The sequence below is a fragment of the Dromiciops gliroides genome, chromosome 5 (assembly GCF_019393635.1).
Source record: "Dromiciops gliroides isolate mDroGli1 chromosome 5, mDroGli1.pri, whole genome shotgun sequence".
Lineage (NCBI taxonomy): Eukaryota > Metazoa > Chordata > Mammalia > Microbiotheria > Microbiotheriidae > Dromiciops > Dromiciops gliroides.
In genome coordinates, this window is record NC_057865.1 from 146,463,359 (window position 1) to 146,486,807 (window position 23,449).

General features: G+C 35.6%; 1 protein-coding gene and 1 pseudogene across 1 annotated transcript in view; one reads left to right on the forward strand and one right to left on the reverse strand.

Moving 5' to 3' along the window:
* Positions 1-23,449, forward strand: part of SRPK2 (SRSF protein kinase 2) — a 236,623-nt gene that overhangs the window by 79,668 nt on the left and 133,506 nt on the right.
* On the reverse strand, positions 19,922-20,829 carry LOC122727986 (annotated as a pseudogene).

Here is a 23,449-nt window from a genome sequence, read left to right on the forward strand (position 1 = left end):
CCTGTGATCACTCACAATAAATCTTGTAAAACCAAGTCACTGAGTCTTGTAATTCTTTTGGGACAACATAATCAATCTGATCACCTTAATTCTATCCCACATCATTAGTGATGTAGGAGGTAAAGAAGGGGTTAACAGACAAACTTAAAACCCAAGCTCTAATTTAGATCTGAGCTCCAAGAGGGGCTATAACTTATGGACCCCAGTTCTGAAAGAAATTAATGGATAACTTAAGATTTGGGCCTTCATCAAAGTCAGGCCTAGGTTCTTGGTACCTGGAGGTCTGGCTCCTATTAATTACCCCATTAATCACTACTCATAACAAAAACATAATGAGGCAGGTTACAGAGACCTTAACTACAACAAAAACATAAAGAGACAGGTTATAGAAATCCTAACTGATAAATGTTAATACCCAGAAAGTAGGCTTAAGAATGAAAAACACAAGGACACTCTGACCTCAGCAAGTTGAGGTGACGTGCAGAAAAGACCAAATTTGTCCCCAGATTCATCTTATGACATGTAAACCCCCAAAACATACCTCCTTGGAAAAAGATACCCACCTTGAGGGTTGGCTTAAGTCCCCAGGAACTCCAAATTAGGATTGGCCCTCCTCTGTACCTCCATAAGGAGATTATTATAGTGAGACTGATAATCAATTTATCCATACTATAAATATAACTGTCTTCTCTTTCCCTATTCAAGAGATACCTTTCCATTTTTCTGGTACTCTCCCTTTCGTCAACAGTCTTTCAATAAAACTTGGGAAACTGAGTCACTGAGTCTTGTAATTCTTTTGGGATGACTCACGATCAGTTTGGTCACCTTAATTCCATCCCACATAAGGGGTGATGTCATGACTTGCAGTGAATTGGATTTAAGTGAGGGAGGGCTGTGCAAAGTCACTAGCCTCATTCTCTCCTCCAGAGCTATCTGGGTCCAGTGGCAAGATACAGTGTAAGGGGCTAAAATTCTATCTATGATGTCTAAAATCCAATGAGTGGTCACCCCAAATTAGGAGCTTTAGCAAGAGTTTAGACTTTTAAGTATTTATTAAAGTATAATCAGAAGTTGGTGAGGAGAGAGGTAATAATCTAACTATCTTTAAGGGACCCCAGCATCAGACCCGACAAACTGAGGTCAGGAACCCAAAAGACCCACGCTTCTGTGGCTACCCCCAGAACCTCTTGTGAAACAGGAAAAAAGGGCCGTCCACACATACACAGCTCCAAGCTAATTGGCTGGTAACTTTGATTGACAGGACCCATGAGCAAACATCACTTCCTGACTCGGAACTGACCTTTGAAACCCTAGAAAAGGTCACTTCCCAGAAGCTAAAGTCAGTGGTTTCTAAATCACATGCTTTCTCCTCATGGTGGAGTTTCCCTGCAATATCTCTCCAGCAAGGGGTGTCATTCCAATTCTCACATCAGGACTACTGGAGATGGCCCCGGATATTTTGAGGCAATCAGGGTTAAGTGACTTGCCCAACTAAGAAATGTCTGTAGCCAGATTTGAACTCAGGACCTCCTGACTCCAGGGCCAATGCTCTATCCTACTGCTCTACCCAGCTGTCATGATTCTATAATTGTCTGGGCAATTGATACTAAAGAAATAAACTGGGAAAGAAATTTAAGGTAGACTATTGCAAAAAGTAACGTGAATGGAGCAGGGTATAGCAGTGGCTACAAAGGATATGAAGATATAAAAGTACAACTGGCATCTTTGTATTTTGTGGGTATAACTGGGTACTCCATTTTCTCTTGAGGGACACCATAATGAAAATATATACCAGTGGGGCACTGCCGAGCCACATTCTGTGTTGATTGGACTTTCCTGAATATTTGGAGCCCTTGTTGGTTTTTAGTTTCCCAGTGTACATTGTACATGTTGCCAAGGTGCAGTTGTTATGATTATATGCCAGGTTTGGCTGCATGGATTTAAGATGAGAGTATTTCTTTCTAGCATTTTAAGGTTGTTGAGAATTACAGTGTGACCATGCCATCTTTTTAAAAATTTTTCTTCAGACTTTTATAATTTACATTCTTAAGTCAGGATTAGGGAGGGTCTGGATCTGTAGTTTCATTGTTGCAGGGAGCTAGCCTAAGGCCAGGAGATTTCCTCTATCAGTAATAGAACTAAAAGTGCTCTGCAATTTATAATCTTAGAGAATTGTCTGGAACACTTAGAGGTTGAGTGACTTTCTCAGGATCACAAAGCTTGTATGTTTCAGAGATAAGATTTGAACTTACCATTTAAGAAAAAAATAAAAGTATTTTATTATTTTCCAGTTACATGTAGAAATTGTTTTCAACATTTGTTTATATAAGATTTCCAATTTCAAATTTTTCTCCCTCCCCTCCTCCCCTAGACAGCAGCCAACCTGATATAGGTTATATATACATAATAACATTAAACATATTTCTTTATTAGTCATGTTATAAAAGAAGATTCAGAGCAAAGAGGAAAAACCTCAAAACAGAAAACTAACAGCACCCAAAACAAAAGAAATAGTTTCGTCCAATCAGCATCCATATTCCACAGTTCCTTTTTTTTTTTTCTCTTGATTTGGAGAGCCTTTTCCATCATGAGTCCTTTGGAACTTTCTTGTACCATTGGATTGGTGAGAAGAATCTAGGGGCAGCTAGGTGGCGCAGTGGATAGAGCACCAGCCCTGGATTCAGGAGGACCTGAGTTCAAATCTGGCCTCAGACACTTTACACACTTACTAGCTGTGTGACCCTGGGCAAGTCACTTAACCCCAATTGCCTTACAAAAACAAAACCAAAAAAAAAAAAAAGAATCTAGTGTATTACAGTTGATCAACACATAATGTTGTTAATACTGTGTATAAAGTTCTTCTGGTTCTACTCATCTCACTCACCATCAGTTCATGCAAGTCCTTCCAGGTTTCTCTGAACTCCACCTGCTCATCGTTTTTTACAGCACAATAGAATTCCATTACATTCATATATCACAACTTGTTCAGCCATTCCCCAATTGATGGACATCCCCTCATTGGCTCTTTTATTCTGTGTTACAATCTCTTCTTTTGTTACCTATGGGATATTCCTTTCTTACAAAAGGGCTCTGACTCTGGGCTCAACTAAGCATGTTATTTCTATGGGAGTCTGGCCCTAAAGAGAGTGGAGCATGCTTTCTCTTACACTGTCTAGTTCATTCTGTCCCTACTTTACCCCCCAAGTTCCAGAAGAAAAATCTCTTAAACATAAGTTGAATATGTCTTGGTCTTATGTTTAGTGTCTCCTCATAAAGAAATTAATAGGGTCCTTCTAGATATTAGGTATAGGACAGTTAATTTCTCTACCCCCAAAAGAAATACTCCAAAAGTCTCAGAAGCACACATCGACAAATAATTAAAACATGAAACAGTATCCTGTCACTCCTACTGTACTTTGTAGGGGACGTAAAGACAACATTGTAGGACTGCACTTTAGATCTGTCCTGTAAAAGAAACTCAGAAGTCCCGGTCTTCTGGCCAGTTAGGCATGCATTTTAGTTTTTTAAGCTGAAGAATCTTCTTACAATTGGTACCCTTCTGAGAATTATCCTTGAATGTTAAGTACAGGGCAACTAGCCCTCTTCAATTAGGTGTAACTGATAAAGGGCTGGGAAACACAGCTCCAGGATCTCTGTTTGGTAACCTGGGATCAAGGAAAGAAACACAAAACTGAACAGACATCCAGGGACTTGAGGTATTATCTCGGTTTTGCCTAGGCAAGTACATGTTATTGCTTTCATATGAGTGCAGTTACAAGGGTTTGGTGACTGGAGAGAGGTTAGGCGTGGGGTGGGGTAAAGAAAAACCACTTGAAATCCAAGAGGATATATTGAAAGATAAACTGGAATCTATCCTTCTTTACTCTGTCTGTATATACCCCATATAGTGAGCTCAAGGAGCTAAATTGTCAAACAGCTTTAACAGTGCACGTGGGTTTTAGGGATACTTGAGGACCAATCAGGGGCCCCTGGTTATGCTTGTCTTTCAGGAAGGGGCCAGAATGTGTCCCTCTTTCTGTAACCAATGTACACATATCCATTAACATTCCTTGTGCCCCTGTATAGTAGGTCATGGATTTTCCTGATGGTGCCAAATTTATAGATAAATATATTTACACATATCACATTATTTTAAACCTTTTGCCTTTTTCAGAATAAAAAAATGTGCTAAACCTTTTAAAAATGTTTGACCTTCCTATTTGTTAAGTTATAGTTAGTCACTCAGTCTTGAAAGTGAAAGGACCTCAGTCACTTTACACACTTACTAGCTGTGTGACCCTGGGCAAGTCACTTAATCCCAATTGCCTCACCAAAAAAAAAAAAAAAAAGGGAAAGGAAATTTGGGTGTTTTGTGAAAAATAGTGCAAAAATAAAAGAGTTTAAATTTACAATTCTGAATTTTAACACCATATAGGAAATCCTATAAAATTTGATAATGATTTTTGTTATTTATTTGCCCATTCCCCTGAATCTTTTACTAGTGTATCTGAGTCCAGATTCAGATATTTTTGAAAGGTTTAAATTTTGTTTTGTGGGGATTGTTTTTCTCTAAACTTCTCCTTCTCCGTGTCTTCCTTTCTTCCTTGCTTTTTAAAAAATTACTACGTTAAGAGATCTTTGGAGTTTTAAAATATTTCAATAAAATTCTGTTGAATGTTTAGTTTCTGATCTTTGTATTATGAAAATATACTTTGAATGATTCTTGGAGGAAAATTATTTATGTACTTACAGAGTAAGCAACTTGTCTGTAGTTACCCAGTTATGTGTTTAAAAAGATATCTATAGCTACACACACACACACACAGAGTGTATTAAAATTCAATACATAATATATGACATAATTATTCACTGAACCCTAGCATTTATAATGCAATTTATTTTCTTACTTCTTCTCTATTCATATATACATATATATGCAATATAGTTTTTCTCTCTATTGATAGATACATATTTTTATATAGTCTATATATAGAAAAAATAAATAGAAAAATCAATACATATCTGTATTGATAGATACAAATGATAAATATATAGAAAGAAAATCAAATTTATATGTATATGTAAGTATGTGCCTATATATCCTCATATATGCATGCTTTAATTTAGTGAATTTCTTGCAAGACACTAAAGATTTTTTGTTTTTGTTTTTCTTCCTCTTTTTTACATTGTTCTTGGTCTCTATCTACCCTTTCCCAATTCAGGATTGGGAATTATCTTTAAATAAAATTGAACTAGCAATTACATTTCCCTTCTGGATAGCACCCACAGTCTCCTCTTAAAAGGCAAAGTATAATATATCAGCTCATTTACTTGAGCTTCCTGTTCCTTGGTACTGTATTGAGCCGGTGGGGGGGGGGGAAGGGGGTAGAACTCTTAAGGTATAAAATGAGAACGCGTTTAACTGGTATGTTTGAAAATGCTACACTGTACATATTTTTAATTGTGGACCAACAGGGAATTATAATCCTTGTTGATCTTTTATTTTTAATCTATAAATTGGAATACTGATTTAATATTTTATTCTTAAGCAACAAAAATGATTCACAGAGCCATATTTTTCAGGCCTTGTGAAATGGAGGCAGCTTAGGGATGAATATGTTCCTGTTCCTGTCTGGAACTTAATTACCTAGTCTCTGGGAGCTATTTGGTCTAGTCTTTGCATAATTTACAATTTGTCCTTTGAACTTAAATTTGCAGAAACCAGAATTGTCTAGTAAATTTATGTCAGTTCAACCTTAAAAAAGAAAACACCCCTCTGCTTAAAAGAAATGGTACTTCCTGCTTTCATAAACAGTCATGTGCATAGTTTAGCAAGGCCTGATGCCTCTGGAGCTTTTTTCCTTTATAGCACCATTGAATCACAGTCTTTTCAGAAGTACTGCGAATCTTGTGGCCTCATTCTTAACAAAAGGGATTAGAGAAGAAAAATCTCTTGATAAAAGACTGGATAGCAAGGGCAGGCAATCTTGGTTGTGAATATTTTCTGATTTTTCCAGAAATCAAGCAGAAGATTGAGCTGCTGATGTCAGTTAACTCTGAGAAGTCGTCCTCTTCAGAAAGGTACAGCTACATCTCTTGCATGAACAATTAATGGTGTAGCACTGCTAAGAAGCAAGCCAGTATATTTTTTCTTGTCAAGTTTGATATAATGTATTTTATTGTATACTGGGTTTTGTGCTGCCTTTATATTGGTTAAGCTATTCTTCCTTTGCAGAGGATTATGGATTTTTTTTTCCAAATAGTGAAATCTAAGCTGCAGCATGCAAATTACTATATAGCATACTACTGGTTTATGTATAGCAGTTGTTAAAATCTTAAAAATTTTTCTATAACAATAAAGAATCCTTTGGTTTATTCCAGTAATTGTCAAGATTAGATTTTTTTTCCTCCTTTATTTTTAGGGGGCTGATGCATAATTACTAAGGTTATCTGTTAAATCTAGGTTGGAAAAATTGGTTTTTTTTTTTTATTGTGCTAAACATGTTATATGGAAAGGGAGTGCCCTTTGTAAATAGCTTAGGAATTGCAAACCCACAGATTAGTCACATTCTGTGAGATAGATATGATGCTTCTTCAAGTCTGTGCTAGGAAATGGAACAGTCACTGCATGCAGTAATGGTTCATGCCTGCAGGTAAGGACAAAATGACTCAGAAGTATTTTTAAAGCAATTATTTCATCTGTCAATCAAGTGATTATACTTTTAAGTAGATATTTCACCTTTATTTAGTATTTTGCTATATGATGTGGAACCAAGAAATTTTTGTTTTGGAACTGAAATAAAGCTATAGTCATTATCTTGTTATAACAAATAATAAAATGGATTTGCTACTGTTTACCAGAAATATGTATACTAAACAATATTACATATTCCTCTAGAGTATTAAAGAAGTTATCTTGTTCTATCATATTTAGTTAATGTATACTCAATATTGACATTTTGCAATTGAATAGCAAGCTTTTTTTGGTGATAATTATGCATTTTTGCATTTTTTTTAAACTGCAGAAACATAAATAGTTTAATTTAAAACAAAGAATAATAAAATGCCGTAGGCAAATACTTGAAGATATAATATTCAAAAAGGGAATTAAATTTAATGAAGTAGTATATAAAGAGTAGTTAGACAAAATGATCACTTTAAATAAATTAATTAGTAGAGTGAGGAAGTGGGTATATGTCCTTAGAATAAGACACTGCATAAATTTCTTATGTGATTAAAAAACATAGCTGAGTAAATAGAGAAAATGGTGGGAATTTTGTTGTCCTTTTCTGGAGATTAGAGTTTGAGGTGATAATTTTTTTTCTAAAATAAAGAAATTTCAGAAGGTTGGTTTCTTGAACATCTTTTACTTCAGGTCTGTGGCTATCCATAAGATATTAAACATTCTGTTTTCTGAGGAAAAAAACAATTTTATGTCCTGTGACTATGATGCCAGTAAAATGGTGGTGATGAGAGGATATGAAGACTGAGGGTGGGGGGAGGTTCAATAGTGAAGAAGATAGGGGCCAACTGTTATTAGAGCTTTTGATAATAGGAACAAGGTTCATGATTGGTTGATATTGATAGCAGTTAATATATTACCTTTTTGGAGGAAAACGACTTCTTTAAAGAAACTTGCTGAATAGAGTGAACGAATGTCATTGAGAAAAAAAAATTAGGAATGGCTGAAATATTTCTGTTTAGGAAAAGAAGGTATTCAAAAATGATTTGTTAACTGACTAGTTCATATTGCTGCCCAGTGTCTTATTGTAATCTTGGGGAAAAGGAGAAAGCATGTGGTTATGATCAAGTTTAGAAATTAAGTACAGTGCATGCACAATAATTTGGCACATAATTTTCCTAGAGGTATTTTTTCAAAGTAGTTGGACTAAAGAGTATATATGACAAATATGTTTATAAAAGCTGACTTGTTAGGTTAACAAACTGAAAATAAAATAGGTTTTGGCTGGTGTAGATGCCATATTAAATGTCATTTTATGATCAGACCTTTGGTTTGTCAGATTTCTTTTCAAGCATCTAAGGTGGAATAAAAAAAGGAAACAAGCATGAGAGAAAGGAAATCTAGGGAAAGATCAAGAGAATTTTAAGCACTTGACTTCATGTAAAAACAAGGAAATTCATATGACTTGAAACATTTAGTGATACATTGTTCTCAGGAATTTTATAGCTTAAACTATTTCTGCAGGGCTATCTATAAAAATTTCATAAATGTATTTCCCATTTTTCTACACTTTTTTTTTGGTGAGGCAGTTGGGGTTAAGTGACTTGCCCAGGGCCACACAGCTAGTGTCAAGTGTCTGAGGCCACATTTGAACTCAGATCCTCCTGAATCCAGGGCCAGTGCTTTATCCACTGCACCACCTAGCTGCCCCTTTTTCTATACTTTTAAAGCATAAAAATTTCCAAATCGAAATCCTTGCTTTTATATTACCGTTTTCCAAGTTGTCAGTGTTGGAAATATGACATTAGTCTTAAAGACAGTTACATTTGGAATTTACATTAGTATTGGGCAAGCTTTCATTGTGTATATTGAAAGGATAGGTGATAAAACTTTTGACTTTTTTTTTCTTTTGGTGGGGCAATGGGGGTTAAGTGACTTGCCCAGGGTCACACAGCTAGTAATTATTAAGTGTCTGAGGCCTGATTTGAACTCAGGTCCTCCTGACTCCAGGGCGGGTGCTCTATCCACTCTTATGACAATTGGGGTTAAGTAACTTGCCCAGGGTCACACAGGTAGTAAGTGTTAAGTGTCTGAGTCCTGATACTCCAGGCCAGCGTTCTATCCACTGCGCCACCTAGCTGCTCCCACTCATATGGTTCTTAATAGTTTGTACTGTTTTCATTCAGAATTGTTGCTATTCTTTACCCACTTATCTATTGGATAAACTTTTGCTCATAAATGTTTATATGTGTGTGCATATCTAAATATGTATGTGTGCATGTATATGTATGTATATATATGTTAATTGTTCATATGCCTTGGATACCAAACTCTTTTCAGAGAAAATTGACAAAAAAATTTTGCGTTCCCTTTGACTGCTTCCCATCTTATCCTAGGTAGGTTATTTATTTATTTTTTTGCAGTTTAATGTAATCAAAGTCATCTGTTGTATCCTTAGTAATTACTTCTAGCTCTTCTTTTGTTAAGAATATAATTCTTTCCCATAACTGTGAAAGGTGTATGACTTTTTTCTATTTTTCTTATGGTATGCTCTTTATTTTTAAGGTCATCTATCCATAGAATCCTGCCTTATAACAACCCCCCCCCCCACACACACTATTAAGTTAACCAAAATAAAACACTGTACAAATCAGGGCTTAAAGCTCATGCAACATTTTGTAACAATAGAGCGCACCTTTTTCTTTAACCAATTACAATGAAGTATGTGATAAATCAAGATTAATTGGTACCTTGATCTGAAATCTGATATCTGTTATTGGATTTTAAAAATTGTGATTAATATGGATACTGTTTTCTTGGTTCTACTTAATTACTGTATTCTGCAGTAGTTCATAAAAGTTTCCCCAAATATTTCTGAATTATTCTATTCATTAGTTTATTCTACAATTTTCCAATTGCTGGGTACCTACTTGCTTCCCCTAAAATTGCTACTATGACTATTTTGATTGTTAAGGGCTAAAATTCTAGCTAAACTGTCTAAAATATCTAATGAGTGGTCGCCAATAAATTATAAGCTTTAGCAAGAGTTAAACTTTTAAGCATTTATTAAGGAGAATAAGAATTTGGTAAAGAGAGAGAAAAAGGCCTAGATTCCTATCTATTAAAGGGAGAGCACATTTCTAGCTCCGCTTTCCACCAGAGTCCAGAGGAAAGAGCGCGAGCCTGAGCGCCAGTCTCTTCCTTCCTCCTCCAACTAGTCTGCGTCACTTCCTGATGCCTGGTCTTGCCCTCAAAGACCTTCGCTTCATGGGCAGAACTCTTCTACAGTAAGTATCCAGCAGGTGGCGTCATTCCAATCGTTACATGATATATATCGAAACATTGTATTTGTCTTTGATATCTTTAGGTTATATGCCCTGTAGTCTTCTTGAGTTCAATGAACAACTTAGTTGCTTTTCTAGTGTAATTGAACACTTCGTAATTCTACTGGTAGTATACTCTATTTCTTTTTTTAAAAATTCAGCAAATTTATTATTTTATTTTATTGTTTTATTATTTTCCTCTGCCCCTCCCCCACCCATTGAGAAAGCAAGAAAATGATACATATAAAGTCAGGCAAAATATTTCCACAGTATTTGAGTTGTGGAAAAAAGCAAGAAAGAAAAATTAAGCTTTATTTGGCACTCAAAAGCCATTAGTTCTCTGGAGATGGATAGCATTTTTCATCATGAGTCTTTATGTTGTGAATCATCATATTGATCGGAGTAGCTAAGTCACACTTCATCATTGTTACACTATTGCTGTTACTGTGTATAATATTTTAATGGTTCTGCTCACTTCACTTTGTATCAGTTCATGTCTTCCCAGGTTTTTCTAAAATCTACATCATCATTTCTTAAAGCATAATCATATTCCATCACCATAATATACATAATTTGTTAAGCCTTTTCCCAGTTGATAGGCATTCCCTTAGTTTACAATTTTTTAAAAAAAATCACAGAGTTACTATAAATGCTCCTGTATATATGAGTCCTTTAGCTTTTTATTTACTCTCTTGGTAGTGAAGAATTAATAGTAGTATTGCTGGGTCAAGGGGTGTGCACAGTTTCATAGCCCTTTGACCTCATTCCAAGTAATTCTCCAAAATGGTAGGACTGGTTCACAGCTTCACCAACAGTGCATTAGTGTGCCTATTTTTCTACCTCCCCGCCAGCATTTGTCATTTTCCTTTTCTATCATTTTAGCCAATTTGATGGCTATGAGATGTTTTTTCAAATTTGTTTTAATTTTCATTTATCTAATTATTAATCATTTGGAGAATTATTTCATATAACTGTTGATAACTTTGATTTCCTTTTCTGAAAACTGTTCATTCATATCAACATTTATCAATTGGAGTATAGGTCTTATTTTTATATATTTTACTCAGTTCTCTACATACTTCTGAAATGAGACCTTTATCAGAGAAACTAGCTGTAAAAATTTCCCTCAGTTTTCTTTTTCCTTTTAGTTTTCACTGCATTGGTTATAATTAAAAAACTTTTGACTTTAATGCAATCAAAATTATCCATTTCAATATCCTGTGATAGCCTCTATCTTTTGTTTGATCTTGAACTCTTCTTCTATCTATAGATCTGACAGGTAATTTTTTCCTTGCTCCCCTAATTTGCTTCTGATATCCTCCTCTGTTTCTAAATCATATACTGGTTTTGAGCTTATTTTGGTACACAGTGTGAACTATACCTGATTCCCGCCGTGCTACTTTATAGTTTTTTTCAGTAGTCTTGTCCCAATAACTTAGATTTTGGGTTTATCAAATAATACGTTATTGTGCTCATTTGCTTCTATATATTGTGTACCTACGCTATTCCATTGATAAGCCACTGCATTTCTTATCCAGTACCAAATTGTTTTGATGATTATTGCTTTCTAGTATAGTTTCAAACCTGATAGTGCCAGACCCCTTTCCATCACTTTTTTCTTTTCATTCATTTTCTTGATATATTCTTGACTAATTTTAATAATTTTATTATTATTTTTGAGCTCTATAAAGTAATTCATTGGTAGGTTTATTGGGTATGGAATTGAATAAAGAAACTAATTTAGGTAAGCATTGTTAGTTTACTTGTGTTGGCTTGGCCTACTTATGAACAGTTAATATTTCCACATATGTTTAGATCCGTGTGTGAGGAGTTTTTGGTAATTGTGGTCATATAGTTCTGTATATATCTTAGCAGATAGACTCCTAAATATTTTATACTATCTTTAGTTATTTTTTTATTGGAATTTCTCTTTCTATCTCTTCCTGCTGGGTTTTGTTGGTAATATGTATACTTGCTGATGATTTGTTTAAGTTTATTTTATATCCTACAACTTTGCTAAAGTTGTTAATTCTTTGGACTAATTTCAGTTGATTCTTTTGGTTCTCTAAGCATGCCATCATAATAACTAGAGAAAGTGATCATTTTGTTCATTCCCTATGCTTATTCTGTTTATTGTCTTATTGCTATAGTATAACTAGCATTTCTAGTAGAAAACTTAATAATAATGGATATGATAGATATCCTTGCTTCACTCCTGATCAATTGGGAAGACTTCTAGTTTATACCCATTAGAAATAAAGCTTGTTCTTGGTTTTAGATAGATAACTACTTATCATTTTAAGATGTGCCATTTATACTTCTGCTTTCTAGTGTTTTTATTAGGAATAAGTATTTATATCTTGTGAAAAGTCTTTCCCACATCTATCAATTGTGTAATTTAAATTTCTAAATGTAGGTTCTAATCTGTCCCCTCAGTTTTGGGGGAAACTGACTAAAATCACTGATAAACGAGTTTATTTTTTTAAGGGTTTATTGAAAGATAGTAAAAGAAAGAGAAAGATTGAGAACAGAATTCCTATAATCTGGCAGTCCTAACTTTCCTAACTCCCCTGAGAAGTCTTCTGCCGCCACTGTGATATCTCACAGTCCAAAGAGAGTGAGCTCCATGAGCAGGGTCAGCTTCCTCCTTCCTGTCCTTTCCCAGAAATGGGAGGCTCCTCAAGCCAATTGGTTGACTGAGCTGGAAGGTGGTCAAAGTTCAAAGCCTTCAGCTTCTGAGAACCATGATTTCTTAAGTACTCTTAAGTATAAGTTTACAATCTAGTAAGGGGTCAATAGTAAGTCGCTTTATCTAATTCAATCAGTTTAAATCTCCAGGTGGGTCCCTGAGTATCTGCTAAATCCATTATCTTAATCCATTATAATCATATAATTTTTGTTGTTTATCTTACTGCTATGAACAATTATGTTTATTTTCCTTATATTGAGCCATCCCTGAATTGCTTATATAAATCCAGCCTGGTCATATGATCTTTGTGATATATTTTGCTATAATCTCCTTGATAGTGTATTATTTAAAATGCTTGCTTCAGTTTTCATTAGGAAAATTGTTATATAGTTTTTTTTCACTGTTTTTGCTCTCTGTGGTTATGTATCTAAATCATATTTGTGTCATAAAAAGATTTTAGTGAGACTTCTTTACCTATTTTTCCCAAACAGTTTATATGGAATTGGAATTAATAGCTATCCATTTATCTATTTCCCCCTTTCCAATTGGGCCTACCCACCCATTCATTCATTCATTCATTCATTTAATTTTGGAGTGTGATGAGCATTTTTATTTATAGATTTGGGTTCCAATTTTTGTCTCTTCTTCCCTCCCTCTCCTCCTGGAGATGGCAAGCAATCAGATATGGGTTATACATGTATAATTATGTAAAACATTACCATATTTGTCATTTTGTACAAGAAAATTTTATTAAAAGGAAAAAGTTAAAAATAGCATGCTTCAGTCTATTCCATCAATATCAGTTCTTTCTTTGGAGGTGGATATTATATTTCATCAATTGTCCTTTGGGATTGTCTTGGATCATTGTATTGATGAGAATAGTCATCAAACAATATTGCTGTCTCTGTTCAGTGTTCTCTTGTTTCTGCTCACTTCACTATATATCATTTCATACATGTCTTTCCAGGCCTTTCTGAAGTCATCCTGCCTGTTATTTCCTATAGCACAATAATTTAATGATTATTTAAATGTTTGGTAGAATTTACTTTTAAATTCATCTGATCTAGGTTTTGTTGTTTGTTTGTTTTAGGGAGGTCATTTATGGCTTTCACAGTTTCTATTTCTAAAGTAGGGTTACTTAAATAATATTTTTTCCTTTTCTGTTAATATGGGCAATTTAAATATTTGTCAATATTTATCTCATTTAGATTATCAGTTTTTTGGGCATAAAGTTGGGCAAAATTTCTCCTAATAATAAGTTTAATTTCATCTTGGTTGGTTTTGTATTCACACTTAATTTTTTTTTTTTTTAGTGAGGCAATTGGGGTTAAGTGACTTGCCCAGGATCACACAGCTAGTAAGTGTTAAGTGTTTGAGGCCGGATTTGAACTCAGGTCCTCCTGACTCCAGGGCCTGTGCTCTATCCACTGTGCCACCTAGCTGCCCCCACCCTTTTAATTTTTGAGGCTGCTAATTTGGCTTTTTCCTTTTTTACAAATATCAGATTAGCCAGTGGCTTATCTATTTTATTTTCTTCCTATAAAACCAGCTCTTAGTTTTTTTTATTAGTTGGATTGATTTTTTTTTAACTTTCAGTTTATTAATCTCTTTTATGAGTCTTAGCATATCTATTTTGGTATTTAATTGAGTATTTTTAATTTACTGCTTTCCTAATTTTTTTAGTTGAATGCCCAATTTATTACTCAAATCTTTCTTTTATTGATGATGTAAACATTTATTGATATAAATCTCCTCCAAGTATTGCTTTTGCTGAATCCCACAAAATTTGTTCTGTTGTCTCATTGTTGTCATTAACTTTAATGAGATCATTGTTTATGCCTGTGATTTGTTCTTCAATCTACTAATTTCTTGTGATTAGATTATGTAGTTTCCAATTCACCCCCCCCCCCAATTTTTTTTTTTGTGGGGCAATGTGGATTAAGTGACTTGCTCAGGGTCACACAGCTAGTAAGTGGCAAGTGTCTGAGGCCGCATTTGAACTCAGGTCCTCCTGAATCCAGGGCTGGTGCTTTATCTACTGTGCCACCTAGCTGCCCTGTTCCAAATAATTTTTATACCATGCTTCAAAGGCCCCTTATTGAATGCAGTTTTTATTGCATCATGGTCAGAAAAGGCTAATTTTAATATTTCTGCTTTTCTATGATTATTTTTGATGGTTTTATGCCCTAATACATAGTCAATTTTTGTAATGGTATCATGAATAGTAGAGAAAAAGGTATATTTCTTTTTATTCATATTGAAAATTCTCTAGTGTTCTAACGATCTCCCTACTTTCTTTTTTGTTTTAGATATACTTGATCTGAGAGGGGGCAAATTGAGGTCCTTTATTAGTATGGTTTTACTGTTTATTTTCATTCTTTTTTTGTTTTTTGGTAAGGCAATGGGGGTTAAGTGACTTGCTAGTGTCACACAGCTAGTGTCAAGTGTCTGAGGCTGGATTTGAATTCAGGTCCTCCTGAATCCAGCACTGCGCCACCTAGCTGCCTCATACTGTTTATTTTCTCTTGTGATTCATTGAATTTCAGGAATTTAGATGATATAGTTTTTGGTGCATATGTGTTCAGTATTGATATTAATTCATTGTCCATGAAACGTTTTAGCAAAATGTATTTTCCTTGAATATTCCTTTTACTTAGGTCTGTTTTTGCTTTTGTTTTCCTGTCAACATAATAGATAAACTCATGCCTTCTATTTAAAGAGATTCTTTGTAACTGTCCTAATGATAATAAAGTTCTTTAGGGATTAAATATATAATTTTCTCATATGGGAATATAAATAGTTTAACCTTGTTTAAGTGTTATGATTTCCCACATTTATCTTTTTATTTTTTTCTTTGAGTCTTTGTGTTTGAATGTCATTTTCTCTTTAGGTCTGGTCATTTCAGCATGTCTTCTACTTAAATTAAATTAATATTTCCCCTTCTGTAGGTTATTCTTTTCGTTTGTAATCCTAGTTCTTTTGGCGTTGAGAAAATCATATTCCATGCTTTCCATTCCTTTTTGTTTTGTTTTTTTTTGTTTGTGGTGCAATGAGGGTTAAATGACTTGCCCAGGGTCACACAGCTAGTAAGTGTCAAGTGTCTGAGGCCGGATTTGAACTCAGGTCCTCCGGAATCCAGGGCCAGTGCTTTATCCACTGCACGACCTAGCTGCCCCTCCATTCCTTTTTCTTTTCTTTCCTTTCCTTTCCTTTCCTTTCCTTTCCTTTCCTTTCCTTTCCTTTCCTTTCCTTTCCTTTCCTTTCCTTTCCTTTCCTTTCCTTTCCTTTCCTTTCCTTTCCTTTCCTTTCCTTTCCTTTCCTTTCCTTTCCTTTCCTTTCCTTTCCTTTCCTTTCCTTTCCTTTCCTTTCCTTTCCTTTCCTTTCCTTTCCTTTCCTTTCCTTTCCTTTCCTTTCCTTTCCTTTCCTTTCCTTTCCTTTCCTTTCCTTTCCTTTCCTTTCCTTTCCTTTCCTTTCCTTTCCTTTCCTTTCCTTTCCTTTCCTTTCCTTTCCTTTCCTTTCCTTTCCTTTCCTTTCCTTTCCTTTCCTTTCCTTTCCTTTCCTTTCCTTTCCTTTCCTTTCCTTTCCTTTCCTTTCCTTTCCTTTCCTTTCCTTTCCTTTCCTTTCCTTTCCTTTCCTTTCCTTTCCTTTCCTTTCCTTTCCTTTCCTTTCCTTTCCTTTCCTTTCCTTTCCTTTCCTTTCCTTTCCTTTCCTTTCCTTTCCTTTCCTTTCCTTTCCTTTCCTTTCCTTTCCTTTCCTTTCCTTTCCTTTCCTTTCCTTTCCTTTCCTTTCCTTTCCTTTCCTTTCCTTTCCTTTCCTTTCCTTTCCTTTCCTTTCCTTTCCTTTCCTTTCCTTTCCTTTCCTTTCCTTTCCTTTCCTTTCCTTTCCTTTCCTTTCCTTTCCTTTCCTTTCCTTTCCTTTCCTTTCCTTTCCTTTCCTTTCCTTTCCTTTCCTTTCCTTTCCTTTCCTTTCCTTTCCTTTCCTTTCCTTTCCTTTCCTTTCCTTTCCTTTCCTTTCCTTTCCTTTCCTTTCCTTTCCTTTCCTTTCCTTTCCTTTCCTTTCCTTTCCTTTCCTTTCCTTTCCTTTCCTTTCCTTTCCTTTCCTTTCCTTTCCTTTCCTTTCCTTTCCTTTCCTTTCCTTTCCTTTCCTTTCCTTTCCTTTCCTTTCCTTTCCTTTCCTTTCCTTTCCTTTCCTTTCCTTTCCTTTCCTTTCCTTTCCTTTCCTTTCCTTTCCTTTCCTTTCCTTTCCTTTCCTTTCCTTTCCTTTCCTTTCCTTTCCTTTCCTTTCCTTTCCTTTCCTTTCCTTTCCTTTCCTTTCCTTTCCTTTCCTTTCCTTTCCTTTCCTTTCCTTTCCTTTCCTTTCCTTTCCTTTCCTTTCCTTTCCTTTCCTTTCCTTTCCTTTCCTTTCCTTTCCTTTCCTTTCCTTTCCTTTCCTTTCCTTTCCTTTCCTTTCCTTTCCTTTCCTTTCCTTTCCTTTCCTTTCCTTTCCTTTCCTTTCCTTTCCTTTCCTTTCCTTTCCTTTCCTTTCCTTTCCTTTCCTTTCCTTTCCTTTCCTTTCCTTTCCTTTCCTTTCCTTTCCTTTCCTTTCCTTTCCTTTCCTTTCCTTTCCTTTCCTTTCCTTTCCTTTCCTTTCCTTTCCTTTCCTTTCCTTTCCTTTCCTTTCCTTTCCTTTCCTTTCCTTTCCTTTCCTTTCCTTTCCTTTCCTTTCCTTTCCTTTCCTTTCCTTTCCTTTCCTTTCCTTTCCTTTCCTTTCCTTTCCTTTCCTTTCCTTTCCTTTCCTTTCCTTTCCTTTCCTTTCCTTTCCTTTCCTTTCCTTTCCTTTCCTTTCCTTTCCTTTCCTTTCCTTTCCTTTCCTTTCCTTTCCTTTCCTTTCCTTTCCTTTCCTTTCCTTTCCTTTCCTTTCCTTTCCTTTCCTTTCCTTTCCTTTCCTTTCCTTTCCTTTCCTTTCCTTTCCTTTCCTTTCCTTTCCTTTCCTTTCCTTTCCTTTCCTTTCCTTTCCTTTCCTTTCCTTTCCTTTCCTTTCCTTTCCTTTCCTTTCCTTTCCTTTCCTTTCCTTTCCTTTCCTTTCCTTTCCTTTCCTTTCCTTTCCTTTCCTTTCCTTTCCTTTCCTTTCCTTTCCTTTCCTTTCCTTTCCTTTCCTTTCCTTTCCTTTCCTTTCCTTTCCTTTCCTTTCCTTTCCTTTCCTTTCCTTTCCTTTCCTTTCCTTTCCTTTCCTTTCCTTTCCTTTCCTTTCCTTTCCTTTCCTTTCCTTTCCTTTCCTTTCCTTTCCTTTCCTTTCCTTTCCTTTCCTTTCCTTTCCTTTCCTTTCCTTTCCTTTCCTTTCCTTTCCTTTCCTTTCCTTTCCTTTCCTTTCCTTTCCTTTCCTTTCCTTTCCTTTCCTTTCCTTTCCTTTCCTTTCCTTTCCTTTCCTTTCCTTTCCTTTCCTTTCCTTTCCTTTCCTTTCCTTTCCTTTCCTTTCCTTTCCTTTCCTTTCCTTTCCTTTCCTTTCCTAGTGAGGCAATTGGGGTTAAGTGACTTGCCCAGGGTCACACAGCTAGTAAGTGTTAAGTGTCTGAGCCCGGATTTGAGCTCAGGTACTCCTGATTCCAGGGCCGGTGCTCTATCCACTGCGCCACCTAGCTGCTCCCCTCCATTCCTTTTTAGTGGTAGTTGCTAGATCTTGGATGATCCTGACCATGGTTCTACAATATTTGAATGGTTTCTTTATGACTATTGGCAAGATTTTCTTAACATTCCTGGTCATTTTCATTTTGGAATTTCTTTCAGGAGGTTTCTATTGGATTCTTTCAATTTCTTTTTTCCCTTTGATTCTAAGATGTACATGTAGTTTTCTTTGATAATTTCTTGAAATATGTCTAATTTTTTTTAAATTGTGGTTTTCAGGCAGTCCAATAACTCTTAAGTTATTTCTCTTCAATATGTTTTCTGTATCCGCTTTTTTCTCCCTGTGAGTTATTTCTATGTATTTTTTAGTCTTTTGACTTAATTGACAATTCCAATTTGGGGTGGTATTTTCTTTAGTGAGATTTCGTACATTTTGGCTAATTCAGTTTTTTCTCACCAGTGCTTTTTGCCCTTCTTTTACCAAGCTTTTAATTCTCTCTCTCTCTCTCTCTCTCTCTCTCTCTCTCTATTTGTTAGATTTTGATTCGATAGATTGTGTAGCCATTATTTTATTTTATTTTTTTGTGGGGCAATGAGGGTTAAGTGACTTGCCCAGGGTCACATAGCTAGTAGGTGTCAAGTGTCTGAGTCCCGATTTGATCTAAGGTCCTCCTGAATCCAGGGCTGGTGCTTTATCCACTGAGCCACCTAGCTGCCCTTACCATTAATTATTAATGTTATGAAAGTACATCTGGAATAATATATATTGAAATTACATCTCTTTTATTATAGACAGATTACAGATTTAAAGATTTTATTTTTTGCCTTAGGGGTTACCTCAGATATGAGTATTTATCATCCTCAGTCCTTACAGTGGCTAGTATTCTTTTGGGTTTTGAGTGAACTATTATTATATATTCATTGTGTGTAATCACAAAATATGATTATTTTCTTAATTTCTAATTTACTCCCGGTTGGATTTAAACTGAAAGATGATTAAAAAGTATATTTAATTGACTTTCTTCTGTACCCCATAGTAGTGGCAAAGCAGATTCTAGAAGAGTTGCAGAAATTACTGCATTCTTGTTGTATATGAGAGTGGGTGAACTTGTAGAGAACTGAAGTGCGGGCACGACTACCATTGCTAGGATAGCTCATCTGCACTACAGCATAGATGATGAATTGAAGAAGTAGTCCAGGAGAGTTGAGGAGATTAAGAAATTGAGTGGTTAGGATGCTGGAGGGGATATCAACATATATACTGAAGTACTTAGTTTAATAGTAAGATTTGAGGAAAGAGGAAGACTGAGCCCAGTACTAGCTCTAATACAACCTCTATGAGTAAGGTTACCTTTCTAGGAAAAAAAGTGTATAATACTTGCACTACTGCATGAAAAATGACTAGTAAACTTTGAAATGCTATATAAATGTGTATCATTTTGTCTTTTTTATTAGGGGCAGGAAAGGCAGAACTTACAACAGAATTACCTTTAAACTGTGCCTTGGTGTGAATGTGTGGCTTAACTATAACACTGGATTTAATTTCCATGAAAATCAACAGAATGCAAGCTGTTCCTTTTTTAGAACTGCACTGCCTCAAGGTCACATCTTTTGAGTCAGAACTTCATTAATATTCATCATTAAAAGGATAGTTGGTTTATTCCTTGAATTAAGGTAGAAGGTTGGGAAGGTTTTTGTTAAGGCCATCATTGACTTCCATGTCTTCTGGAAATCAAACACTTGAAGGTTCTCTTTGATTCACTCACTTTTTACTGAAGCTCTTTGCCAAGATTACTACCTCTAATATCTGAGAACAACCTGGGCTGGGTTTCGATTATGCTTCTTGGCAATGGCTCTCATGACTAGTTCATCTAGGAGAATGGCAGTCTTTTCATCTAGTCTCTCTGTGGGCTCCCAGAATGCACTGTATGCTACCAATATGATGTCATTTGACTTTCAGAACTCAACGATTTGCTCTGGTTCAGGTAAGGACGCCATTTCACCTGGTTGCAGACAGGTTTATATTTAAGCCTAATTTTATTCAGGATCATCTCCAACTGCTTGTGGTTGAATGGACTTCCTGAGACCTGCATCCTTACATTTCTTCATGGCCTCTCAAGTGTCATGCAAATCCAGAGTCACTGATCATTTTGTGATTTTTGTCCATTGGGATCTTTATCAGGTTTAAGAGAGACAGGCCAAGGGATAATACAGAGCTGGAGGCTCTTTAGGGTCTTTTCCAAGCCAGGCCTGACCAAATCAGGGAGTTGGTGTGTACTCCAAAGGTTCCCAGTGTAGAATATGTCTTCTCTGGTCATTGTCTCATCTGCAATCTTTACTTGGATTGCCTGTCTAACTTCTTTTTCATCTTCATATAGGAAAGCCCCATCAATATGGCCAAAGCCCACTTCATCAGTCACCTTATGGCTCACTTTCACTTTTGGGAACACTTTTAGATTCACAAGTACCAAGTTCTAGTACCAGGATTGTATTCCCATCATTAATTGTCACCCTATGAAATCTGGAAAGAGCCATTTCTTTTTACCCCACAGGTTGGGTCAGTTCTGTGCAGTCTCTTTTCATATTTTTCTTGCATAGCACTCTTTTCTTTCTTTCTTTCTTGGTTTTTCCTTTATTGCTCTTATTTTATTAAATTTTTTTTTGCTCTTAAAAGAATAAAATCTTTCTTTAACTGTTCAAGGAATTCTTGTTTAACTCGTGTCCAATCTGCATTTTTCTTTACTTTACTTTACTTTACTTGCAGATGTTTGTTATTGTCTTCTTGGTTTATGCCTTGAGCTTACCTGTCAAAATTGTACCTTTTTTATGGATAGAGTCTTTCTTTGTTGTCTGCTCATTTTTTAGCCTTCTTCTTGACTTTGGATTTTATGTTATATTTGGGACCTTCTTCCTTCTGGGGGGGATAACTGGCCTGAGATTCTTTCTGTTTTGGCCTGCTTTTTTGATCTGGGGGCCGTTACATTTTTGGTATAGCTAAAGTGCTGTGATACATAGAGAGGTGTGGTCACAGCACTCCTGGTCTGTGTTCTACTCTTATGTAGGTAGCACCCTTGCTATCATGTGATTCCTGTTGCTCTTTTCTGTTTTGGAATTTCAACCTGAAAATGGTTAAATGGTGACAGAGCTGCCAGATGGCACCCTTGCTCCTAGTGCTAGAATAAGCATCCCCTGAAACCTCTTTCTAGCCATGTGTGGCAGTACCTTTACTATCTGTGCACGTTGGTGATGTTGCTGCTTTCACCATTGCTCCTCACCACTTCTGGTTCCTGGTGTCACCATTCTGTGCCATTTCTTCAGCATCATATTCGTGGCCAGCCTCTACCCCAGTGTCTGCAGGCCTCTTTCTGTCTTCCTAAGATATTTTGGACTGAAAAGATGATTTGCTGTGACTTTTTTTTTTTTTCCTCATTCAGAATTCTATCCTGTGTTTCATTTTATAGGGCAGGTTTAATAATTGTGACCTTTTACTCTTCCATCTGTATTCTCTTTCTTTCTTTCTTTCTTTCTTTCTTTCTTTCTTTCTTTCTTTCTTTCTTTCTTTCTTTCTTTCTTTCTTTCTTTCTTTCTTTCTTTCTTTCTTTCTTTCTTTCTTTCTTTCTTTCTTTCTTTCTTTCTTTCTTTCTTTCTTTCTTTCTTTTTCTTTCAGTGGGGTAATGAGGGTTAAGTGACTTGTCCAGGGTCACACAGTTAGTGTTGTTTTTCAAACAATGTTTATTCATTGGTAAACAGCATCACACTTTCTTTTTATAGCAACTAGGAAAAAATGGCATGATCTCTGGTCACAAGAAGCCTAGATAGAACCTGAGAGATTGAGACCTAAGTATTTTATCCCCTTCTACCAAGAAAAAAGAATGTGATTTGATAATATAGTTTTAAAATTATTCTTGTGACTATCCCAAAAGATATTGCATATAATCTTAGGTGATATATAATTTAAAATTCCCAAATTAAAAAGAAAAATAGAAGAATGCAACACAGGCCAATGCATTTTTTATTTTAAATTATATCTCAAATAGGGATGGGAATTTTTTTTCCTTTTGGCAAGAGTTATTCACTGACAAGGTGTTTGACATGGAGTGGAATTCTAATTTTTAAAAATAAGGATCATTTGAAGTAATATTGCATTTAAAATGTCACATGTTCCAAGGAAGCTCATGTTTATGTTTTGGTGAGAGGTCTAGTGGTTCTCACTAGCAGGCCATGGTTCACCTTAATCAGTTCTGGTTATATCACATGGAGTGTTTTGTTCAGTTCTGGTTTATACATTTTAGCAAGGATATGAATATCTAGAGGAAGACAGCTAAGGTGGTGAAGGACCTAGAGATCATGTCTTAGGAGGATAGTTAAATGATTTGAAGAAGCTAAGCTTGAAGACATGGAGACTTAGGGTGGATATTATAGTAATTTGCATTTATTTAGAAGCTAGACATGTGAATCAAAAATAACTGGTCTTGCTTGGCCCCTGTCATCCAAACTAGGAGTAATTGGAAAGGAGTTGAAAAAGAGCCTATCAAGGCTTAATACGTTTCTAGGAAATGCTGTTATCACTGTCTAAAAGTTGAATGGATTGCCTTCCGGGAGAGGTTAGTGTGTTCTTTTTCATTGGAGGCCTTAAAGTGAAGTCTGCATGATGACTTTTTTAGGTATGTTGTATAGGGGATTATTCTGGTACAGATTGAACTAAATTACCTCTGAGATTCTTTGATTCCAACAGTCATATAGACATCTTTTTAAAAGTACATTTTGTTGTTCCATTTGTGAGGGAGGGAATTCTGCTTATCCGATATTTAAATGATGGGCATAGAAAATTTAATAAGTAAGAAGAGAAAACAAAGTAATTGTTTTCTATATTATAGACAATTCATTTGAGAGACCATGTGGCATAGTGAATAGATGGCATATCTTGCAATCTGGAAGACTTGGACTCAAGTCCTCTTTCCAGCATTGCTAGCTTTATGACTATGTGCAAGTCTCTTAACCTTTCAGTACTTTAATAACTCATTAAGACAATGCAAATTTTCACTGGTAGAAATTTTTGCAACAGAACTTTCTTATACTAAAAGTCATAATTCTGGACAAAAAAAATTGTGGGTAATTAAGGGAGTGTCATTCATTTAGAGGAAAGAGAAAGATG